Genomic DNA, 21638 nt, shown 5'->3' on the forward strand with positions numbered 1-21638 from the left:
GAATAGGTACCCATTTCTTTTGCATTATGATTTAATTTTGCACCTTCCTGCAGATGAAGTGTGGTTTGCACAGGATCAGGAGCAGCCTCGTCTTATATTTGGACTTACTAAGGATTAAATAGATCATTGTGAATTCCTAATATTCCACTTTTCCAGGTTTGTTGAAATTCCAGAGAGTCCACGATTGTTTTCACATTTATCTAGAAATCTTATTTTCCAGTCACACTTCAGTCAGAGTTAGATTTTGCTTAATAAACAGACCCAAACACACAACACACCTTTTGAGAAAACCATTCTTTTTTTACATTGGCTTAAAGCCACTTAAGTCTCATCTTTTCTTTTTCGCAAATGGATTATAAAACACATCTGTGGCAGGATTAACTTGGTACTTAGATCATCTGTTAACAAATGGAACCTTTTAAAAGGGGATTGCATTTTGATTTCCTACAGACAGAAGCAGAATTATCTGTTTATACAGGGTAAAAGCAAACTGCACGTACATTAATCCTTTCTGTTCTACACTATGTGATAAACACTGAGAACTTTATACCTCTGAAGCCATGCAAGGGGAAGCGGACTCATACCCAGTCACTGATTTGCAGATCATTAATTTGTGTGTTCATCATTTACTGCAGTCCAATCTTCTCAACATAACATGAAGCTACTTTTTAATTCAAACTCCCAAACTATACTCGTCCGCAGGCTTTAAAAATGTGTTATGAAAGCAAAACTGCTAAAACTTCAGTTGGACCAAACCAAGCACTTCGATCGAATGTAAGAAAGTCTCCAACATTTAGACTGAAATCTGAACAAATTGAAGATTCATTCGAATAAAAACTTACATTTATTCAGGAATAAGTTTTAAAGGCTGATTCATCTTACAATTCATCTCACTGGCCTTCTTCTCCCCCTTCAAACACAGACAATCTTTTCAGCATCAGCTGATAAAGTGTTTATTGAAGGTGAAGCTTATAGACAGTAATTTTCCACAAGGAAACTGTGCAGGAAGGTTTCCAAAATGAAAGGCAGAGGATCAATATTTCTGTTTCCCCAAAATGAATGTTCCCAGCTGTCAATTAAATGTTATCAGGCTTGCAAATGCTCAAATCTGAACTTTGAAAATCAAAGAAATGGGCATTAATGCTGTAATTTAGTAATTAACTGTCAACCAACAATAAACTATGAAAGAAAGCTACAACTGGTTCTGATGTCGGCTCGAGAAAGAGGTTTCATGCTATGACATTTAAATGTAGAAGCTTTTCAGGGACTTCTAGTTTACAATTTAAGTCTCATCTTCCTTTGTACATTTCTATTTGTGCACAATATACAGCTGAAATATATACAGATATATGCACTTTTTTGTCTTGTGGCTTTTTCTAGTGTGCTAAACATTCTGTCTCTATATAAACCACTGAAACTGACACAAGCTGTTCTTCTCCATTTACCCCTGAACCAAATTCGAAGTTTTCAAACCTGCCAACAGTATTTGCATTGATCCTTCACTGGATTTGTTCAAAAATGAATAAAATTCAGTGCTCAAGGTAATTATATGGCTTCTCTGGCTCAGCCTATGATATTCAAGTCTGTTATTATAATTCTGAAGTACACAATACAGTCCATGCTGCAGTAGCCAAATACCAGTTAACAATCCTGTGAGGACATATGTTCTTGTCCTCACAGAGGGAGGCTGGCTTGGCGTAACAGACCAACCACATTTGAGTAGAGCCACCAGACTGCGAGGGCTTAGCAGAGGCTCTGACAAATTATACGTCAAAAGAACTAAAAATAAATGCATTATTGCTTCCTTCTGACACTTAAATATTGGTGTAATTTCACATGAACAGAGCACAGAACAGAATCTTTTGCAGACCTAGGACCTAGAACATGTTATTAAAGGGGCGATGACACATACAAGGCGCTCTTCTTTACTCAAATACTGGAAATAAAAAGGTAAAGCAACCATGATGATCACTTAAGTCTTACAAATACACGATGACTGCTTAGGTATAATAAGAAATAACTAAGAATATTGTGCAACCTGTTTTAGTACTCAATATACCAGCTAGAGCAGGGCGATATGACCAAAAATATTTATCACGATATACATTTGAAAATTTGCGATAACGATATAACTGACGATATAATTGACACTAGACAAAATATTTTACAACTCCACAACTTTATTAGTGCAAAAAAAATACCCTCATCAATGTATTTTCACTTAAACAAGCAGCTGTTTTTTATGTGCATTAAAGTTATATAAAAATTTAACAGTGCAAATGCAAATTCCTTGCTGACAGTTTAACCAAAAGGCATTTCCAGTGGAAATTGGCCGACATATCCTCAGCATAACCATGTATAATATCCACAAAACTTAAAAAGAGGTTATACACACACAATACGGTAATATTATGTTGAAGCGCAGTACGTATCACTCCGCGAGGCGCCTGCCTACGATAGCCGTAATGTTCCGACAATCCATCAAGCGGTGCGGGTTCGTAGCTTAGCAAAGTCGTACTAAAACATTTGACAGATTTTCGAGCGCCGTGTACCACAAAATCGTTTCCAGGTCAGTAAACACAACCAGAATTCATACATAAGCCCCACGGGACTATAAGGGGCACTGTCGATTTTCAGAAAAATCAAAGGATTGATTTGAAGTGTGCTGTATTTTCCAAACAACACGGTAATAACGACGGCCCGCTAGCATGCTCTACCAAAAATAGTGCTTTGTTATGTATCTGACGGACGAAAGCCAAACCAGTTCCACACCACTGAAGTTGCAGCATTTTTACAAACCAGTTCTGGTTCATCCGTTTCATTCAACGATCTTCTCATTCTCCGTCGCCGCCATGCTTTTTCCGCCATGTACGTATGAAAACAAAGGCACTGCGCATGCATGTTTTACCCATATTCTATCGCGATATTTCATTTTCTTATCGTTGCCCAACATTATACCAGTATTACCGTGAACGGTACGATATGGCCCAGCCCTAATACCAGCAATATACCACTGACTAGGTCACTGTTGTGTCTTCTGTTTCACTCATTTGCTTCCCAAGCTCTGCCATCGTGGGCCGCAGCTGATGACAGTTGTCCCTGTTCAATGAGCAGAGGATACAGCAAGCAGAAAACTGCTTTATGTACCACTTTGCTGAGCAGGCTGAGAGACAACATGGAGAGGCAGTTGATATTATATAATGCAACAATATTTTTTAACATAGGGTATTTGGCATGTCATTCATCTGCAGATGAACACCACAGATGTGGCACTGTTTAGCATGCATGTATCTCCTGTCCAGCGCACATGCACGCACACAGCCCACCAACACCACCGCTGCAAATCCCAATGCTAAACGCTGCAATGTATCAGAAACAGCCAATGGGTCTTGGTAATAGCTGGAAGCAAACAGACAAAGTGCCTCATCCAAAACAAGCATTGAATTGTTATGCTTTACAAAGCTGTTCTATTATATTCACTCAATGTTTTTGCATTCTTGACATTTTCACTGTTGAAAAACATCTCTGTTGTAACGAGAGGGATCTTTGTGCAAGGAAGATTAAAACAAAAAAATCCTCACTGGTTTGCCAGCCTGCATAATTATCCTTAAAGTGAGAGTCGCACATCTGTTACTGCATCACTACCCCTTCCATTTCCCTTGCCTTTTGTTCTTCATACCAACCCTTCCAGAGCTCTTCCATTAGATAATGCCATTATCACAACAAAACTCATGGCAATTAAATGCAGATTATGCTGTAATTCAGAGCCTGGTGCATTAGTCTGTTCTCCATCATGGAGCTATCTAATACTCTTCTAATGCATTGTGGTAGTAATGTCCTACTCTAATCCTTGGTAATGCTCAGTGCTGCACCTCTCCATGGATTAACCAAACCCTCTCAGTTTTAAAAGCATTCTGATCCGTAACCAAAGTGGCGTGAACCTCTGGAAGGTACACCTTTTATTAAGTTGAATCCATGTCACTGAGAAAATCTGTATTATTCTAATGTGCGTTATTCACTGAGTTGCAGTTCAAAGGAGGTGCGTTCAGATCAGCTAGAGTTGAAACAGTTCATTGCTGTTCCTCAGTGTCATTATGGGCGGCTGTGGTTGAACAGCATGACATAAAAACCAAGTCTATTTAGCAACCTGTTGTTATTAATACAACAAAACTTGTGCTGAGTTGAACCCTGCTGTGGTCTTTAACCGTCCACAGATTCAGTTGAAAGAAAATTAGAAGGTCAGACAGTCTGATGATGTAAAAGTATGTACGTGTTACTCTTTATGTCCTAAAAATATTCTATTAAGCTGAGCCTGCATTAATTTGAGAGATGACACATCTTATTGTCTTTAAGGACAAAAGTAAGACCACACCTATCTGAATTTATTGCTGAGATGAATATTTTGAGCAGTAGTGCAACTTTAATGTTTCACTTAATGGTGATAAGAGAGGCCCGCAACTAAATCTAATCCAAAATTCAAATATAAACGTATTTATGAGAACACTATTCATCAATATACACTCTCTATCAACCTAAACTAACACAATCAAAACTAATTTGCCAAATGATCTTCCAGCAAAGAGGAAATTACGAATACTACAATTATCATCTGTGAAATTTGTCCTACATTTTGTAAATTAGAGTCTCTTAAATTCTGTTTTAGTTAACAATTGTTGTGTGTGTGTGTGTGTGTGTGTGTGTGTGTGTGTGTGTGTGTGTGTGTGTGTGTGTGTGTGTGTGTGTGTGTGTGTGTGTGTGTGTGTGTTTCTTCCATAGTAGCACTGGCAGAAAAACACATAATTATATTCACATCAAGTTTTAATATTTCATGTTTGGAAATAGTGAAACGAAAGGGAAAACATACTTTGCATCATCTTTTTTTAAAAAAGTCTAGATTAGAGAAATTGTTCGGAATGACATCACAGAATGTTTGCGAGGAAACATCAAAGGCCATAATGACGATGGTTAAGAGCCACTTAGCAAAAGCCTTGTGATGATCGTTGTGCTCACGTTACTGCCGACTCACAAAGCTATGTGCATGAAGCGCATTAACGCAATGACCGGAAGTCTACCAGTTGTTAATAAAAGCTTAACAGCCATTAGTGACTGCAATGTAACATCCTCATGGTCCAGTAGCACACTGGACTTACTAGGTATAGTTCCAGTATGAGGTCATGATACAAGTTTACACTGCATTTCACTAAAGTACAGTGAAGGAACAAATGATTTTTCTGATCTACATATGCATATGTAATTGGATTATTATATATCACTACGTCAAGTAAACTCACTTAAAATGCAATGCTTCTTTAGGTGGAACAAGTGAAACTGAAAGTATGCTGGCCTGGATGAAGCCATTCCAGGCAAGCTTGTAATGCATATGTTTTCATACCACAGTTATGTCCATTTGCTTAAGTATTTCCCTATGGACAGTTAGAGGAGTTTACACCCAATGGAAACGTGCACTCATGCACTCCTCCAAAATCCCAACTGCAGGGTTGAGTTTCGCTTCAGCTCTTTGTACATTATAACTTCGCTCTTCTCTGCAGATGGCTGACGGACCATCAACAGCACAAGCGAGAGTGACCCACAGACCAGTTGTACCGCACAGTTTGCACACTGCTTCCACTGACAACAGACGCTCTCTGCAGGTAGACGGGCCATCCAAGGACTGCCAGCGAACTGTGACCACACCCTAACTGCTGAACCATAATTTCACCACAAGTAGGATAGAATGAGCATGACTGTCTTTGCTGGTTCATTTAAGAATCTCATCTCTGTGAAGACATAATACAGGCATACACTGTTTATTCAAATATCCTCCAGTGTATTATTGTTCATACACCTTATTACCTGTTTAAGGGACCTGAGGTCTTTGTTACATGATGACTTTTTAATAACAGTCCTTCCTTTATTTATTTCTGCTTGTTGCATCTTTTAATATTGCAACAGAAAACAAGTTTTTCTTCTGGGTGTTTCCAAGTTCCTTCAATTTTTAACTTTCATCAAAACTTGTAAGGATGATTTTAACTTCGAAGGATAAGTATATAATGTCTCAGCTTTACGTTTAGTGACCCATAAGAGTAAAATAAAAAGCCAGAATAGTAGAAAACTCAAAAATAACAAATGATACAATATGTGACATGTAAGAATAAATTATGGAGGAACAATAAAACAGCTGCAGACCAAGCAACGTGCTCTTGAAGTGGATTAAGTTGAAAGCCATCGCTCACCACATTCAGGAAGCAGATGCTGGCATACAGGCCTACATGACTCTTAACTTAAACCTAAACTGAATGTGCGTGCAAATAATTTCAGGCATCTGGTGATGACTGAGAAGATAGTGCCCAACGAAATTTGTCATCATTGGGATTATTCAGTATTCTGTAATCCATGGGTGAATTCAGTGCAAAGGATTGCAGCGATCTGGTGGTTTTGCTATGTTGTGCAGGGGAAGGGGAGTCAAAAAGCATGGAATCCTGCTAAATCAAGAAAAATAAATGACACAGTCATAATGTCTCATTCACAATCTCCCCCAGGATATGCCAAAGGAAGCTGTTGTTTAAAATCTGTCTGTGCGACTGATTTATTAAGCCTCCATCCTGCTTGCGGTTACTCACTGTTGCATAAGGCTCTGGAGATGTGAGTTTATTTTTTTCACCAACTCAGTAAATAACAATAAAGCAAAGATGCAAAACCTGGCAGAAAAAAATAACAGAGTGATTGACAAGCCCACAAACTGTGCTGCAAAATGCATTACAGCTCCGTGTCTCTGCTGCCATCGAGATCAAACTCCGAAGACAAAAGAAGGCGGGAAGATTATAGACTCCGAGTCCTAAGATCAAATGTTACTCCATCATAGTGAGAGGAAAAATGTGAGAGGCTTTACCCACATTGACTCCTTAGATTTACACACTGGACTTTCCATATACACACACACCACACCCATTACAAGAAAACAGGAAATCGCTGTTTGTGATTGAATATGTGATATTTCTAAAAATGAGCCAGACCTGAAGGCACTCCTTTCTCAGTTGGTCATATTGGAATAATCAATTACCTTTCACAATTTTTCTTATTTATTTTCAAAAGAAAGAGCATTTTCTATTTCAATTTCTTCATTCCCTTATGTCAAACTATGCTTTTGAAGCTGATGGAACGAATTCTATCGGTTAAACTGTAAATTCTTCCCAACTTGCATTTATAGATCGGCAAAGAAATTAAGACCAGCCCTGATCAATAACCCCTAACACTGCCTGGACCTTAGATGTTGACCCCTGAAGATCAGTAGCCTTTGATGTAAAGCAACACACTAAAACTGAGGGTTTTATTTAACTGCAGAAGCCAACTGTGCTAAATGGCAAGGCAGATGATTCAGCTTAGAGTACTGCAGCCTGCAGATGCCTACTTTGTGTACAGACAGATGTGGGATTTGTACCTTGTTGATATTACAGCATTGATTCAGAAGGACCGAGAAGGACCGTTCCCTGCAGCCTAAAAGTTAATCCCAGTAAGCAGGCACACTTCCTACGAGCAAATGACAGAGCAACAGGTGGTCTCATTCACAAATATAAACGGTCTGTCTGAGTGTTTCATTCAAGTAAAAGCTACAGTTAAGCTCCCATTAAGCACCTATGATACAATTATACCCCTCAGAACTGTCGACCATCTGAAAGTGGCTTTAATCATCTAAATGGACCATTACTTAAGCCATCAGAGGTCTGTTTAATAGGTCAAACTACCGCATAGTGTTGCACTCTCAAAGTATGGATGGATACACTGGATTCGTGCACATTTACTGTTTACATCACTGATGACGAAGGCAGCGAGAGCAACATGCTACAGTGAACACAATACCAGCATCAGTAAATGAAGTCCTTCCAGGAAAGCAAAAAGGGAGTCGTAGTCCTTGTTGGTAATGTATAATGGAGTGTAGCTTTCATTGCATGATCTCATAAAGTTCAGAGGACGGTAAGTGCAGAAATATTCTCAGTGTCTTCTATGGTGGATTGCTTCATGCACGATTGCAAAGCAGAGAGTTAAAAATAACACAATTCTGTATTAATTATGGGAACCCTTGTGTTTTTCTTATAATAAACTGAGTCACATGTTTAACGGCTGTTTTTGCAGCTGTCACAAGTTGCACATTACCAAAGACAAGTCTCATAAAACTAGCAATAAATATCAATTATATCCAGCCAAATGAGGGACTCACTCTACAGCTGAGATTCTGAGACTTTGGCTCACCATGCGGTATCTGCATGCTCTCAACTTGAGTCCATTTACGACTGAGCTGCCAAACGCTTCCTCTTGTACGAGATCGAGGTGCCCGAGCAAACACAGAGCAGACGCAGTAACACAAAGTTGATGGCAGTCCATTCTTTTACCTAACTCTACATGGGCATACAAACAAATGTCCGACCATGCAGCAGTACAGACAAACTGAGGCTCAAGGCCAAGTCTGACTCACTCGGCGTTCTAAAGATTGAGTTCGTGCCACTTTTATGAAAATTCATTCAGATTTTTTCTTGCCTAAAACAAAAGCTGAGCAATGTTGATTCTGTTGTAGGCGAGGGCAGATACACTTTTGACAATTTCAGCTACAAAATGTGTTACTTGCCCCAACATGTGAAATATTATTATTCCAAAGCAACATGAACTACTATAAAGAGCAAATGATCAAGCAGATAAGCTACAATGATTGCGGGTGATGGCAGGTTTTACCAAATTTTATTATTTTTATCCATCATGCACCTCATGTACAGAGCTCAACATGGCAGGGCCAAAAGCACTAGTGGCCTCGACCCTCAGAAAAATCACTAAAATCAAACACCCACCCACAATAGATTGCACAAATACATTTACCCACATTTTTTAACCACACTTTAATCAATTATACTCATGGCTAACATTGCCTCCACCAGGCACTGAGCAGCCACCCAAGTGCCTGGAAGACAGAACCACACCAACCACCAAAATGCTCAACAATCAATAAACATTCAAGAGATCTCATGCAAGTTTATGCTTCCTAATGTGAAAACGTTTTTCTCTAAGTGCAGAGTACTGAATAAAGTGCAACTGTGCCCAGAAAAGTGTTGGCTATTACCTAAAATAAAATACAATTTACTGCTTTAGTTGCTGAACCAATAACAAAACACCTCATCATTACAACGACATTTTCTGTTACGGATTACAGACAGCACAATCACAGAACTGACATCACTGATGATCAAAGCTTAGTTAGTATTAGAGGTTGACAGTTAGGGCTAATGGCAGAAAGGTACCTATTCAAATCCAGGATCTGACTCAACATGCAAGAGCACATAACCAGAAAGTCAGCAAAGCTCTGCTATGCCTCGCAGCCATAGCTTCATTCCCAGGTGAACTCTCTCATGACGTAAGCGTGACAGCAGGAACATGGACGTCATCCCACCTGCGATTGCTCAGTCGGTCCCCTTCCTGCCCTCAAATCCCCTTATCAAACTGTGGGACAGATTTGGGCTACATAATGGGCACCAGCATGCAATCAGGAACTGAACAGGGGCCTATTATCTCATGACATGCAGGTGTCAGAGGATGCATTTCTCTCTGTTTAGGAGCTATCCTGTCCAGAAATGATGAGCATTGTTGCAGCAACGTGTACACAAAAATCTCCATGAAAGCCAGGAAGGGAACCTAATCCACGTCAGAGTTAAGAAACACTGCCACAAGGGAACAACAATCATCAAAACGGTATTTAAAACACTGCCATTTTTGACTGAACATCAGTGTTGACTTTAAAAGCAATATTTATAATAAATCCGTATTGTAAGCACGGGGATTAACATATTCCAGCACAGTCCCTGCAGGATGACAAATCTGACAAACATTACCTTATTCAGCACCAAACACATTAGAACTATGCAGCACAACACAGCATTTCCCCCAAATGCATAATGGGAATTAAGGTGATAAATAATGCAGGCTGTCATGATGGATTAGTCTAATCTTAATGCAGCTGCTCTGAATTGATTGTGAAAAAAAAAAACAGGAAGCGAGGTGAGAGGCTTTCAGGGAAATCTAAATTACCCAAACATTCACAAGCCAGCAGCTCCACTTGACCATTTAGAGCATCACTAAAACTGTATTCAATTCTGTCTTAAAGACAAATATATAGTGTATATCTGAAGCGCCCTTTATTCACATTTAAGCTTCTCCAATACACTTGCTAAGGTTTTTTGAATTCGACTTATCCCATTATTCAAAACATTTCTAATAGACAGGCGGGCATTTGACTAAAAGGTTTACATGACCGCAGACTTTAATCAAGATCCTCTGGGTTTCTCACAATTTGATAAGATGCTGTAAATGTGATTTATTGATTTATAAGCTTCTGACACAATGAGCACAGTGTAAAATGCTATTAACTTTGTGCACATTGTAGGGCTGCCACGATTAGTCGACTAGTCACGATTACGTCGACTATTAAAATCGTCGACAACTAATTTAATACTCGACGCTTCGTTTGAAGCTTTGTAAGATCCCAAAAGACGCAGGAATAAGTAGTAGGATTTAAGAGTGTAATAACGGACTGAAACAGAAGATGGCAGCACTGCATGTACAAGGATGCCAGCTGCCGTTAAACCCCGAAGAAGAAGAAGAAGCTGTGTCCCAGAATTCATAGCGCGGCCCAGCTCAGTTTACAACAATGGCGGCAGCTAGTTAGTTTTAATATTACTCTTATTATTCTTTTTGGGTCACAACATAAAGTTTAACATATTTTCAGGCGAGAATGTAGCTGTGTAAACTTCAAATATCTGCTCAGTTTATCAAGACACCACATACTTTCAAAAGCGCTCCGACGTTTTCGGAGACGTCTGTTACCCACTAGCTCGATAGCTAGCCGGGGGCAAGGCTCACTAGAGCCGTGAGAACACCGGACTCCAGGCAAATCGTTTTCAAACCCACCGCCGTCGTTCACTACTCAGGTTAAACATATATAAGTCACTTAGATAACTTCAAAATGTTATTGTTTGGCTTTTTTTAGTATTTTATTTGTTCCTGAGTAAATCGGTTTGGCTGAGATTAAAGTTATAGTTTTTACACAGCTGAATAAACATCAAGCAGACAGCTGATTATCAGAAGTGTGAGATGCTCGAGAATATACTCCGGTTTCCTGTTATATTTTAGATAGCAAGGAGTTTATTAAACTTCACCAAAACAATCTGCAAATTTAATTAAAATTTAATAAACTATCATTTTGTCTTTATTTTTAGTTAGCACATACCTTAAACACTTAAAGCTGTAAGCTAATGATAGTTTTATAAGAGCAGATGCTGCTGGTGCAATAAGCTGTACGTTTTACGTCCAATGGATGATGATCTGATTAGTCGACTAATCGCAAAAATAATCGGTGACTAGTCGACTATCAAAATAATCGTTTGTGGCAGCCCTAGCACATTGGGACTTTTTCTCTTTGGCGCAGGTATTGGGTTAATTTGTGTCTCTAAATTGACCATAAGTGTCCATTTCATGGGGAAATTACAGTTTTTGGAGCACTACACCAGAGCAAATTTTCCCTTGGTTTAATACCCCTCTCCATAGGCTTACTGTAGGCAAATACCTCTTGAAACTGACACAATCAAACCATAAGTTAAGCATTAGACATCTGGGACAGGCTCCAGCCTCTCTGTAGCCCTGAATTGGAGGTGCAGTTAAGAAGACATGATGGACTTAGGTACATAGCGTTAACTTTAATTTAACACCTTATTTTTACTGCCTGCTGCTCCTGTTTGTCCAGCACATTGCCTGTGATTCCAGCGAAGGCTGGAATGACTGCGGAGAGCAAGACCAAAATGTGTGGCATTTACAGGGCGATCGTGGCTCAAGAGTTGGGTGTTTGTCTTGTAATCGGAAGGTTGCCGGTTCGAGCCCTGGCTCAGACAGTCTCAGTCGTTGTGTCCTTGGGCAAGACACTTCACCTACCGCCTACTGGTGATGGCCAGAGGGGCCGATGGCGCAATATGGCAGCCTCGCTTCTGTCAGTCTGCCCCAGGGCAGCTGTGGCTACAACTGTAGCTGCCTTCACCAGCATGTGAATGTGAGAGTGAATTGGTAGTGGTATTGTAAAGCGCTTTGAGGGGTCCCGAAAAGTACTATATAAATGCAATCCATCATCTATCATATTTTTTTGGGAGTTACATGCATCTGAGTGTTTTCATTGCTTTTTATTTTTCATATGCCACTAGCTGTAACCAGTGCAATGATGTCATGCCCAGGAGTGTATTTTCTCGTGTTTGACATGAGCGATTGCGTCTGTTGACGTTCTTCCAAAATGAGTGTGACCTACAAGTTAATTCGGTACCTCATTGATTCCAGTCTAATTTCAATTGAAGCAACAGAGCAGACAACTTAAATCATCGTGACATTACCGCTGATCTTACAAGAAAAGGTTTTCAGCCTTTTACACATGAGTCGAGCATGACTCCTCCCGGGTAATTACTGGAATTTCTTATCATGGCAACTGTCAAAAAAAAAAAATCTCTCCCTGCATCCCTCAACATGCACCAGGTTAAATTATACAGATATCATTCCTTATGTTGGACCTCTTGGCCTCATCAGTATTGGTGAAGGGATTTTACTGGTTGATACCAAGTGGCAACTGCTGAAAAATAAACTTAACGAGGAGATGTGCAAAAAACTGCAAGAGCTCACTCGATGCTGGCTCCAAAAGCAAGTCGATCCTCATAGATCCCCATGTTAACATGCCCAACCTTACAGGGTCAAAAAGCATGTTTGCATCAAAATGGTTTTGGTCTCTGTGGATTTTTCCCCCCTTCATAAGAACTCTGTGGAAGGTTTGATTGTTTAACTCAATTTGTCTACTGTTAGTGCTCCAAGCTTTCATCCAAACATAGGTCGAAAAAGCTAACCTGCACTGAGTTGCATTAAGTCTTTTAAATACAGTCTACGGTTGATAGTGCGCTTGTTTTATCGAGATACATGCTTCCTATTCGCAAGTGGCTCTGGTCAAAAGCCAGATCTGCAGCTAATAGTGTAGATTTAAAATCTGTAACTTTTAACAGAATGCATTTTGACTACTTTTGTATATTTTTACATTTTTGATTAATCTAAGTATAGACACCACACAAAACAATAAAACATATTTCATATGATTCACGTCTTTGCTCTGCATCCAGCAAATTAAGACTACATCTGCTACAGCTTAGCAGATGTAGTCTTTCATTTGTTGAAGCTTACCAATTTACTGCACTGTCTCCCTCCTTTCTAGTTATTTTTAACCATAATTGATCGACTAGTGTGCCTCAGTCTTACACAGGTTTAAGTACTCACTTGAAGGTTCTTATAGAATATAATGATTCTTATAGCATATAATGATTCTTATGCATATAATGATTCTCATGCATATAATGATTCTCATGCATATAATGATTCTTGTGCATAAGTTTAATACGGAAGATCTGTAATCAGTCATCTGCCTGCTTGGCTGTTCATTGCATCACTACCACTTTCCCACGCTGTCTGTTTCAACACTGACATCATTACTTTTTTTTTTCCTGCTTTTCTTCTCTTTTCTTTTTTTTTTTTCTTTCTTTTTTTCTTTTCTTTCTTTTTTCTTTTCTCTTTTTCTTTTCTTTTCTCTTTTTCTCTTTTTTTCTTTCTTTCTCTTTTTTTTTTTCTTTCTTTTTTTCTTTTCTTTCTTTTTTCTTTTCTCTTTTTCTTTTCTTTTCTCTTTTTCTCTTTTTTTCTTTCTTTCTCTTTTTTTTCTTTCTTTCTTTTTTCTCTCTTTTTTTTCTACTTTTTTTTTCTTTTTTTTCTTTTTTTTCCTCTTTTTTTTCTTTCTTTTTTTTTTTTCTTTGACATCGTTACTGTAGTCCAATCATCTGCTCGCCCACCCTCTTTGAGCCAATCAGCCTCCACTCTGCATTCATTCTGTGCTCTCCATCATTCTCCCTTTCAAAATCTCATTCCTGCAACACACCACCTTGCCATCTCCACCTCACCAAGGCACCTAGAGCTCCATCCAAGCCTCACTCTTCATGTTCACCACCACCAACATCTAGATTCCAGGGAGACCTGTCCTAAATCCTATCACAGCTGGAGGTTCGTTCTGCCATGACGGGTCATTGACGTTTAATTGCCTCATAATTAACAGATTAATTTCTCAATCTCATGTTCAGTTCTTCCAAATGATCTCTCCTTATTGAACTGTTTGTGAATTCTCTAACAGATAGAAATAATCAACAACTTGAAACTATTCAAAATAGTAAATCTCCTGTAATGACGGAACATTTGTGCTTGCAGTTGTTTTAGTTTGAGCAAACACGCAGAAACTGAAAAAGAAAGAAAAAAAAAACACTGTCACAATGAACCAAGTTTGCATAAGAACAATATCCTGAGTGAAATCATTAGGTTGATAACATCTGCACAACATGTGTGCATCCCTAGATAAAGCCCTTATGTAATCCAAAAAGATATCAAAAGAACAAGCATCCTATAAACAGATCCAATGCTTTGCATAGCACTGTATATCTTCAGGGGACCAAGGAACAACTCTAAATATAGCCAAACCTGAACTCTGCCCTTTCCCTCTGCATCTCATAGACAGATGCACACACACACATATGCCACGCTGCCTCTGCTCTGCTCTGCTCTGCTCAAAGGATCTCTGAATCTTGTATCTTTCTCTATCTCTAACTCTGGGCCAAAATAGTATCAAGGTTGCAGTTAGGACATCCTATTCCTGACAGCACAAACGTGCAGTGTATCAAACAAACACCCTTCAATAACCAGAAACTGAATATCTCCCCTGTTTGTCAGGAGGAGATAAAAGAAATGGATATGCGAGAGTGCGTTTGTGCTGAAAGAAATGAAGAAAGGCAGTGTCCTTAAAGGAGAAACCCCAGGGCCTGGGTCAGGACACAGGGTGAAATATAGGGCGGCTTTGTGACAGAGGGCAAACAGAGAAACCAGCAAACAGGTAGAAAGACGAGAGACGACGAGAAAGAAACAAAGAAAGCTGGCGGTGTTTTGCTACAGATAATTCATCAAAGCTGTAAGCAATTGATCTGCCTCTTTGTTCTAAGTATACCGCTGCTTTAGAGGACAGGAAAAAAATCAGAGAGATGAAGGTGCAAACAAAGGCACGACCACTATGGCAGCGGAGATAAAGCAACAGATGTTGCAGAGTGGTCTGTGTGTCCAAAGCCCTGACTGAAACTGATGCTACATAAGAAACTCGACACCACAAGGGTTTCGTGGCTCATCATCATCAGGACCAAATGACAAAATTAAAAAATGATCTTCAGATCTTTAATGGTTAGAATTAGAAAATAATGCCCGTGCTCTGTGTTTTTCTTTCTTGCTTGCTCCATATTTATTAGCTTTTTTTTTTTTATTTAAAAAAAGGTGCTTGGGGAAAACTGGAGGAGAAAACTGTAATAACTACTACTTTTGTCATTAAAATTATTAATTTATTTTTACATGCCCACAATCTGAAGAGGCACTTACCAGGAGGTCCATGGATTAGTACTTCAAGGGACACTCAGTGAGGATTTTAAACCCTTGGTATTTTCTACTCATTGCTTTTACAAGACTAAATTATTATAATTGCATTGCATTTAAGAGACCAAGCTGAGCACAGTGCTCGCAAAAAAATAAGCTGTTTCACTTCTGCATATTAAATAAATGACTGGTGTGGATTTTTAGAGATTATATTATATTTGTAATATCACTATTATACTGCAGACATCCCTGTTTTTAAAATCATTTAGCTGCAAAGAGCATTACTCACCTAGGCATGCATTAGTGTTCAGACCACCTGAGGTTAAGATTGTAATAAACTCTCATACCATTCATGAAAAAAGATGGAGTTTATTACAGGCCCCCCTGGAGAAGTAAAAGCACGAGCCAATGCATTCCTCTCACTACGAAGCCCTAATCTGCCACTCAACAGAAATGGCGCCCTTAAATGCTGGCTTCCTGCTCTTAATGCCTGTGCTTTCATGTCCATGTTGGACAATTTGCCATCATTAGCCAACACTTGCAATATATAATCGAAAGTGTTGGCTACCCAGCAATATATAATGAATCTGAGGGAAGGGTTTAAATAAGTTATCGGCACACAGTCTGCCTTTTCTTTTGAACACTGACACTAATACTGATGCTGAAATCTCAGTACTAAATGATATAGGAGCAGAAAACAACTAATAAATGTGCTGTTTGAGCAGCTGAGCATAAGAATACATGCACCAAGCATCATGAAAGGAGCCCGTGGACTTTCCACGGACTGTCAACACCTTATTAGGATGATGCTGGGTGTGGACAAGGATATTCTAAATAAACAGTGAGCAGCCCAAGACTAACAAAGTGACTGCACATCAACGCAGTTCCAGAAATGAAGACATTTGCAAACTTTATGATCTTTCTTTATCTATCAAAGCGAGATCCAACATTTCAGCATCAAAGAAGCAACAAGGTTGATTAACGTAATCCCTGCAACAAGTAATCTCATTTTATAAATGCACGTATGGCTGCGCGTTGTGTACTGCTTCCTCTTAGGAATGTGGGTTTCTCTGCAACAGGCATGTCAAACTCATTCTACACTGTGGGCCACATACACATACACATGACTTTAAAACATCCGAAAATACAGTGAAAAAAATCAAAGTCTATCCCCCTCCTTTATTTTTTCCAAAGGTGTCCAGTGGGCCAGACTGGAGTCCTCTGCTGGCCAATTCTGGCCCCAGGGCCATATGTTTAACACTCCTGCTCTACAACAGCACACCAGAGGGTGATTCCCGTAGTGCAATACCGAGCCTGGCTTGAAATTGAATTGTATAAAAAAAATGCCAACCTCACAGGTCATCTTCAAGAAACCATTATGTGAGAACATATCCATCAGCTGCCTCAGCACTCCAGAAATTATCTGCATTACGACCAGTGTGGGAAGATGAAAACAAGACAGCCATCACTACATCACAGGAATACCCTGCATGAATAACAAGGAGACCTCCTGGTTTTCAGCTAATCTTTCTTTTTCGCTCTGCCTTCTACTCAACTAACGTTTTAGTTGTTGCTCAGCTGTAGCTTCAAACAGCCCTGTTTATATTAAAGCCAGTACAGACAGGAAGTTTACGCATATTATTCAATTGATTTTGCATTTGCTGCCATTTTACACAAAGGCCAGGAAAGAACATCAATTTTTGAGCACATGTTTTTGAGATCTGAGTAACAATTTCCTGCTTCATATCTGTCAAAGCGGACAAAACCAAGCATTAGCAGCACTAGATGGACTCAAAAGCTTGTTATTAATAAAAATCTAAAATAGGATCAATACTGTGAGACTGTTATGGCTTTGTGTTTCGGCTTAAACTGGCAGGGAGTAATGGCCTTATAATTCCATCGACACCTTCCTTTGAAATCTCCACTAGAGGCAGAACTTTGAAATGGCACTGTTTGATTTCATAAAGTGTCACACAGGTGCCCTTGAAGAAAGCACCTGTTCCCCAAATACTTAAGGAGGATTTTTCTACAGCTCAGTATAACTAAGCAAAACAGCAAACCATCAGATTAAACATTGGCAAATCAAGAGGTGAAAATAATAAATCCTGAAAATAATCCTCCAAAAAAAATCTCAAGTTTCAAGATTTCCAGAGACAGTGTGAGGTTAACAAGGTCTGAACAGTAAATGAGCTGAGTGACACGAGTACGAACAGCCTGACTGTATTACAGCGTCATCTAAATAGTGATTTGAGCTGTGCTGCTGCACAACGACAGCAGGCCAGCTTGAAATAAGACTCCGCAGGAAAAGTAGCCAGAAGACGACAGACAGATTGTTCACAATGCAGATACCATCTAGAAAGGTGGTTACTGATAGGCTTGTTTGTTTCCACAACATTAACTTTCCTTTAGTGTCACATTGAGAGATCTGATTTTTCTTCTTTACACATGTGACCACAGACATTCGTGTTCAGAATAAACTGTGTTGTTTTGTATGAAGTCAAACATGTTAATAGCTTCCCTTGGGTATTATTTCTACACGCTGAAGTTTAACATGTGGCATCATTAGGACGACTTAACAAACAAACACTCACTGGATAGTTCGCACTCTGCAACTGTAGTAGTGGTCGACCCCTTTCTGAACTCAAAGGTGCTTTAATTCTTTGTGGCACAGATTCAACAAGGTGCTGGAAAACATTCTTCATATATTTTGGCCCACACTCACATGATTACATCACAAAGCCGCTGCACATTTGCCAGCTGTACATTTGCCAGCTGCACATTTGCCAGCTGCACATCCATGATGGCAACCTGCCACATGCCAAGGGTGCTCTGATGTTCTGAGATGTTCTGAGTGACGACTACGGAGGATCGTTTGTCGTGCTCAAAGCAACTGATCAGACTAGGCAACGTTTTTCCAAACTTCTGTTGCTCAATTTTGGTGAATTTCCTCAGTTTCCTGTTGTTAGCTGATGGGAGTGGCACCTGCTGTGTTTGTCTACAGCTGTACCACAACTACTAGATTCAACATGCTGTACATTCAGAGATATTCTTTTGCATACCTTGGTTGTAAAGAGTGATTATGTGAGTTACTATCGCTGTCCGTTCAGCAGTCTGGGCATTTTTCTTTGACTTCAGATATCAACAAGGAATTTGCACCCAGAGATTTGACACTCAGTGGATGTTTTCTCTCTTTCGGACCATCTGGAGATGGTTGTGCAGGAAAATCTCAGCAGATCAGCAGTTTCTGACACCAATAAGCACAAAACATTCAAAGTCACTCGGACTGGTACCGGTCTGTGAGTCGTTTGGTACCGGGCCGCGAGAGTTGAGGCTCAGGTGTGAAATTTATAGTTTTTAGGGTTTTTATCGGTTTTCAGCGTTATTTTGTTATCGTTTTTATCGTTAACTCGGTTTTCCTGGGTCTTTTCACATGTGTTATGAATAAATCTTCTTTTTTTCGGTACCAGTACTAGTTTTATTTTGTTGTATTTATCCGCGACACTTAAAGGCCGGTCCGTGAAAATATTGTCAGGCATAAACCGGTCCGTGGCGCAAAAAAGGTTGGAGACCGCTGACTTAAATCACCCTTTTTCCCATTTTGATGCTCAATTTAAACTTCAGCAGATCACCCTGACCACAACTACACAGCTAGGTGCACTGAGTTGCTGCCATGCGATTGGTTGATTAGACGTTGGCCTTTAGAATCAGTTGAACGGGGCCCCAGTTTAGCTCAGTGGGTGAGTAGGCGACCATATGCCACATGACCAGAGTGCAGCAGCCTGGGTTTGAGACTGACCTGCTGCCATTTGCTGTGTGTCTTCCCCTTTTTCCTGCCTATCTTAACTGCTCCACTCTTGAAGAGGTACACCTTATAAACTGTCCAGTGAGTGTATGCTAATAGTAAACCTGCCAATTATTTTTGCACCTAATAAATTTATCAATAAAAAGCACAATTCCAAAGCCCAAGCTGGGATGCTCATTAATCATTATTGTAAACGGCTTTTGCAGTAATCAAATTGATTCATGTATATTTGTCAGTGCTTAGTTCAGAGACGCCAACTGACCAAACTGTTATGAGCTCTATCTTTTAATCTTAAAATGTTAAAAAAAAAAAAAAAAAGGAATACATGCAAAAATAAACATATTCACTGAGCTTAAATATATGACGCAAAATCTCAACACATAAACTACACTTGATGATGTAATACAGTGGAGCCCAGCCTATTCTTAGCAAAGGGACATTTACTCGGTTGAAAATTAAATGTCACTCTTGTTATAGAAATGCCACTCTCCAGTTCATCACTTTGTCATCTTCAAGTAGTCAGCGAGAGGCTCGCTGACTCTGCTGGAGGACTTGACCCCCATTTTACAGAAGCTTAGGTTTAATATTTGATGGCTAAGCAGATGTTAGAAAGTAGGGACCTTTCTCTCTTTGACTGGCTGCAGCGTAACCAATCACCTCCGTCTTGATGAGGCGGACTCATAATTTATTTAAAAGGTCCACACTTGGATTTATGATGGAATAACAAAGGCGCGGCCAGCGTTGAGCGGGGAAGAGAAAAGCTGCAGCGCACCATTTGTGCTCGTGTTTCGTGAGTGTACGCGACGGCCTTCCACCCCTGAGTTTATCATCGCCTGCATCAGAAGCTGCGACAGTAACAATGAGGCAGGAGGAAAATGGCAACTTGCTGTGAAAGCAGAGGAGGGGGCTCGCGGACACGCTGACGATAATGTCAGGTTATGCAAAAACAAGTTAGGCTATCAACACTCTGACACCTTAGAGTGACTCATTACCGAGCCTGTTTTCAAGTAGGAGCAAAGCTTGAGAACAGGCAACATCTCACTTGTGTGAGAGGCGATCACATAGAAGAGTGGGTGTGAGGTTGCTGGCAGCCGTGCCCACGGGTCAAACATGGATTTCCATGTAGACACGGGCTAATACGCATGTTCCTATGTGCAAACGTTAACCAGACATACCATACGCCCTTAACGGCACTATGAACCATCTACATTTATAAGTAAGATGAGCTGTGATTCACTTAAAACCCCTGTGTGTCTCATTCTCCCTGACACTCTCAGGAGAGTAGTCTATGAATCATTGAAATTAAACACTCGATGTGACAAAGTGTTTATCTTTAAGTTTCCCACTGAAAGCGTGTCTTCTGTCTCCGTGAACGACACACATCCTGCAGTTAGTTCATGAATAGTTGGTGGTTTTGATGCAGTAATTTAGCAATGCAACAACAAAGGCTGCACAGACGAAAACTGCAACCAAGCAAATGCATCAGCAAAGCAACGCCGACAAAATCCACCTGCGCTGCATCTCGGTCGCAGACGCCGATTATAAATTAGCACCGTGCGATATCAAAAACAACATGTGATGTGTTGTTTTCATTTTTTGAACAAAAAATCAATCTAAAAAAAAGCTGATAAAGGCATCTATCTATATCTAGTCTAAAGCCTCTGTTTTATTTGAACCATCCTTTCTCGAATGCTAAGGTTTTACAATTGTTTCAACACAACAAACACTGGAGAAGAAGCCCTTCTGAGCCTCAGACTAGAAGACTGACATTATTACTCCCTTCTTCAGGAATAAGGCTATTTTCTCCTCCAACACCACTCTCTCTGTGGCGGTGGGGGGAGCGCAGTACGCAGAACGCCATTAAAACATGAAAGCTCATGGCATGACTGTAATGGAAACCCTTCCTCAGTGTTTTGTCTAATCGGGCTGGAGAAGGCAGCAGAGATACACACACTCTGGTTAGTGATCTGTCAGTGGGAGAGCAAGGAGGGCCCACAGCCCCGGCTCTCTCACTGCTGCGAGGTGGCCTAAGTGTAAAAAGACAGAGTCTGACCTGCTAGTACGATTCGCTCACTTCTCCAACCAAATCTCGTTGGACATCATCTGTCCTGCTACCCGGGCAATTACAGCCAAACTAATGCTTTGGCAAGTCCACAGATTTTCCAAATTAGATGAGGAATTCAGAGACTATGTGCTTGCTAAAGCTAAAAACAGCAGTTAACAAGAAAACTGTCCACATTTTTCCACTTTGCATCTCCTCCCTATCCCTGTCCACTCTCTTTCACTTTCTGTTTCCCTAACCTGCCTTACACGTCATTGTTTAGATTCTGTT

At 40.0% G+C, this 21638-nt stretch overlaps 1 protein-coding gene across 3 annotated transcripts in view; it reads right to left on the reverse strand.

The window, feature by feature from the left end:
- Positions 1 to 21638, reverse strand: part of prkcaa (protein kinase C, alpha, a) — a 133617-nt gene that overhangs the window by 109339 nt on the left and 2640 nt on the right. The gene's annotated exons all lie outside the window — the stretch shown is intronic.

Source organism: Perissodus microlepis, chromosome 6 (assembly GCF_051167445.1).
Source record: "Perissodus microlepis isolate ML-2025 ecotype Zambia chromosome 6, ASM5116744v1, whole genome shotgun sequence".
Taxonomy (NCBI): domain Eukaryota; kingdom Metazoa; phylum Chordata; class Actinopteri; order Cichliformes; family Cichlidae; genus Perissodus; species Perissodus microlepis.